This window comes from Coptis chinensis, chromosome 5 (assembly GCF_015680905.1).
Source record: "Coptis chinensis isolate HL-2020 chromosome 5, ASM1568090v1, whole genome shotgun sequence".
Classification (NCBI taxonomy): domain Eukaryota; kingdom Viridiplantae; phylum Streptophyta; class Magnoliopsida; order Ranunculales; family Ranunculaceae; genus Coptis; species Coptis chinensis.
In genome coordinates, this window is record NC_141460.1 from 33,198,116 (window position 1) to 33,202,783 (window position 4,668).

The following is a 4,668-nucleotide window of genomic DNA, read 5'->3' on the forward strand; positions in this document are numbered from 1 at the left end:
ATGGTGGCTACAAACTAAACTACTTAACCTAAACTAAACTAAACTATTCTAAATGAAAGGGGAGAGAGAAAACACTAAATTACAACTAAACCAAAGAAGGAGTAGCCAAGTTAGGTTTAGCCTTAATCCTCTTTATATAGGAGAGGGTTAGGGTTATATTTTCGTTCATGTGCCAAAAAGGGGGACTTTAGGACTCTAATGTGAGCACAAAGTCCATTAGGTAAAGTCTAAAGAGGCCACAGCTACTGGAAATTACTTCAGTGCTCTTTTCATCCACTTTTGCAGCTCTGATTGTGGCAAGGCTGGGTCCATTGGAAAGCTGAATCCGAGCTGGTTGTTTTGACTAAATGTAGGCCCAATTCCAAGGACCGAGTCGAAAGACACGCCCATTTAAAGTTTTGTTGACTTTTCTATTCTTTTTCTACCCGAATTGACTTTGACTTTCCTACTTTAACTAGGCTTGAAAAGACTTTTTCTTCTTGATTCTTGGGCTTTAAACATAGAACTCTTCTAGCAATCATCTTGACTCATTTTCCAGGCAAAATGACATCTTTAAGCATATAAACAGCTTTAAGACCAGAAATGCACAAAAACACATAAACAGTACTAACTCTTATTTATTATAAACATAATTGACTTATGTTATAATCTAATTACCACGAATCTCAAGACCTTCTAATTTTACTCAAATTCACTCTATATTTTGGATTGGCAGCACCAATTTGGTTGCCTACGTACCCATCTCGGGATCAAGCCACCGTAGTTCACCTCTCTCTCCTCACCTCCTCACCCCTCTCTGCCTCCATTGATCCCCCCCCCCCCAATTTCTCTTTCTCCATCTCCTTTTTTTTATATCTCTCTCTTAGGTTTACTCATAGGGCATAGTCTGGTCCTGGGCCTATCCTCTGGGCCCAATACATACTATGGCCTGGGCCTTATCTCTTGGCCTAATACCTATGTGATACATCCCTGAATATGGCTACTACATTTGCCCCCTCTCTGGTTCGGCGGCGATGACGACAGTGGACCCGAGAAGTCCTCAAACTTCCTTGTCTCTCTCTTTGAACTCAAGATATCCACAGTATCCTGTGATTGTACGTAGTCTTCTTCTCCTCAGGATATTTCATATCTATGTACTCTACTACTAGACCGTACTTCTGTGAAGCACCCAATCCATTGGTTCTCGTTCATATACCCCATTAACGTATCCACAAAGGGTCTCATCCCCTTTGCTCTCTCTCTTCAACTTAATACAATGCCCACGATGTCAACCCAGCCAGCACCTCTCACATAGAACTCACTACCATGTCAGCAGAATGCCTCCCCCAGCCACCTACTCTCCTTCTCGGAACTCACTGACCTGTCCGTGGAGTGTATCACCTCAGCCACCATCTCTCCTTCAGAGAACTCACCACTATGTCCACAGAGTGTCGTAGCCCAGCCATAAGCTCTCCTTCACAGAACTCACTACTATGTCCGCAGAGTGTCTCACCTCAGCCAACATCTCTCCTTTTGAAAACTCACCACTATGTCCGCGGAGTGTCTTAGCCCCGCCATAAGCTCTCCTTCACAGAGCTCACTACTATATCCGCAGAGTCTCCCCCTTTCATTTCCTTTTCGTAGAACTCAATCTTGTATCTGCCAAGGGTCTCATCCCCTTTCCACTTACTCATGGAACTCGATATCCCGTCCGCAAATGGCCTCGTCCTCTCTATTTCTCTTTTGTCGAACTCAATAGTATTGTTTCTTGATAAGAGCGCAAAACTGTAGTTTTAACCCTGTAACAGACATACTTTTAGACCAATTATGTGAGTAATAATTAAGAGTTAACACTGATTACGTGTTTTTATGCATTTCAGGCTTCAAAGTCCATTATGTGCAGAAATGTGCCACTTTAGCGAGATAAAGGAGCAAAGGTCGGTTACTAAGGAGTTCCGTGATTAAAGGCCAAGATTCAAGAAGACAAAGCCTTTCTAAAGCCCGGCCAAAAGTGAAAAGTCGGCGGGTAAAACAAAGACACAAAGTCAGCAGAACTTCCGAAGGCCATATCTTTGGACTCAGATCTCGGAATGTGGCCTACCTTATGTCAAAACGACCGGCTCGGAAAGAGATTTCCAACGGTCTAAGCCGTGATCCAATCAGAGGAGCAAAAGTGGATGAAATGTCTGTTGAAGCCAACTGCAGCTGAAGAGGCCTTTTTGGACTGAAAGAATTGGGTTTTGGGCTTGATTCTCTGGCCCAAAACATGGCTCCAAGCCCATGCACGATTTTTGGATCTAAAAATATAAAAACAAAAGCTTAGCTCTTAGTTAAGGGTAGATAGTTAATGGTAGATAGGTTAGAGTAAAAAGTAGCCATTAAAGTAGCTTCTAGATCTAGTTTTTATTTAATTGTTTTTAATTAAGTTTAATTTCAAATCCAATTCTTGTTTTAGATTAAACTATTAGAATCATTACTCTTAAATAGTTTGATTAATAAAATAGCTAGTTGTTAAATTTCGATTCTTGTCATTTACATTTGTGTTAGATCTGATTCATTTATTACTTGTTATTCAATTCTTAGTTATTAATTAGATTTTAATTATTGTTTAATTTAGATTAGTAAATTTCAATTCTTTATATCATGTTTAGTTTAAATTTAATCGGAAATGATTGCGTAATGATCCTCGACTAAACCTCCATTAGAGGGGGTTGAGAAGCCTTGATAAAAGCTTGATTCCGACTATCGTAGAATCGTAGTAATTTCCTTTCCACTCTAGAAACGATTAGTTCACCATGAGAATGGGTTTAATCATTCACATGCTAGTTATGAATTGGTAGGAATGCCATGTGTAATTAGGGATTAGGAAGAACCAATTGTTCTTGAAGCGGGCGATTCAATTCGGATTACGACGATTCGTCGTTAATAGGATTAAGTCGAGTTAAGGTGGAATCAATCCCCCTCTAACTCCTTATCATAGAATCAACGTAGCATTCCCTTAGTTATTTTGATAAATAACTAGTTGCATCTTGTGGGTAGTTGCATCGTAGTCTAGTTGCCTTTTCGTAAATCTCTCATTAGACCTTAAGTAGAGTAATTACACGTGATAACAAGCATGCGGAAGGACTAGGAGTGGAACGAATCACTCTACTCCACTATATCTCATAGGATTGAGAGTAGAAACTTTGATAAAATTAGACACATAAGATTAGTTTTAGTTTACTTACGTTTTGAGTTTCATCGTTCATTTCGTAGGTAAATTATTCATTTTAGTTTATCAAATGGCGCCGCTGCCATCTTAGTTTCACTTTCGTATTGTTTTCGTAGTGTTAGTACTTTTCTTAAAGTCCCATTTCACCCACCCACCCGTGTTTGATTCATACTGTGGTTATCCGATTCAACGTTGGAAAGTTCGAAAAATAACACCGAAGCGACCACGCTTCTATAGAGCGCACTGCTTCTATAGCACGGAGCAAGAGCGCGACCCACCCTTAAACTCTGGAATACCAAGTTCCACGGAGCCAGCAAGGCTTCTATCTGCGACCCGCGCCCTTAGCAAATTTTTCCGGATTTCAACAGTTTTGATTCGAACTTTGATTTTTCATATTTTTCAGTGTTCTAACTTGTTATACACACTGAACACGCGTAAACAAGACACTATTCATAAGCGAAGCAAGGACGCAATCAGGTATTCCTTTCTTCCACACCTCGCGATCTCCGTTAGAGGTTTATACTAGTATATCAGAATTGTTTGGAGTGTTGATGTGTTTAGCTAAGTTTGGTTTTAGCCTTGTATGAGATTAAGGTCTGGCCGAACAAAAACACAGAACGTAATTACACAACAACGTCAACAAACAAGTCTATCTAGTATACCACCCACTACACCTCTAGCTAATACTTCACACACACCACCTGATATAATGGCTGAAGAAAGAGAGACTTCTCTCTCTGACTTCTACCAAGCCTTGAGTGATAGCCCCAAATCTTGCATCGTTCTAGCAGACCCAGTGGGGGATTTCTGAATCCCCCCAAATATTTTTAATTTGTTACCCATTTTTCATGGATTAGACCATGAAAAACCTTATCAGCACATGCGTAGGATTGAACAAGTCCTAACAACATTCCACCATCCTACGGTTGGTGCGGAACAAATTAAACTCAGGGTATTCCCTTTCACCTTAGCCGATAAGGCGGCGTCTTGGTTAACTGCCCAAACGCCTAATTCTGTGGACTCGTGGGCTAAACTTGTTCAGTTGTTTATGGAACATTTTTACCCACCCCTAAAGATGGATGAGATGCTTTCCAAGATTCATTTCTTTCAACAAAATCCTCATGAAACATTTTCAGAGGCTTGGAATCGTTTCACCGATCTCCTTATAGAGTGTCCACATCATAACTTAGTGAAAGACACATTAGTTCGTGCCTTTTTCAAAGGACTTCTACACCACCATAAAGAAGTCCTAGACATAATGAATGGGGGTAGTTTCTTAAGGAAAGGAACCTCGGAGGCTTATAAATTTTTAGAGGATCAAACTAATCGAAATAACAACTAGGGGGTAGTGATGATATCCACCGCTCCGCTAGTTCATCAAATACAATTAAGGCTACCAGTATGTTTGAGGTTAAATCAGATCCTGAGCTTAAAACTCTAATTGAATCCCTCACAAAAAAGGTAGAGGCCATTTCTGT

General features: G+C 40.3%; 1 pseudogene; it reads right to left on the reverse strand.

Moving 5' to 3' along the window:
* Nucleotides 1-4,284: 4,284 nt before the first annotated feature.
* LOC147497341 (small nucleolar RNA R71) lies at nt 4,285-4,378 on the reverse strand (annotated as a pseudogene).
* Nucleotides 4,379-4,668: the final 290 nt, after the last annotated feature.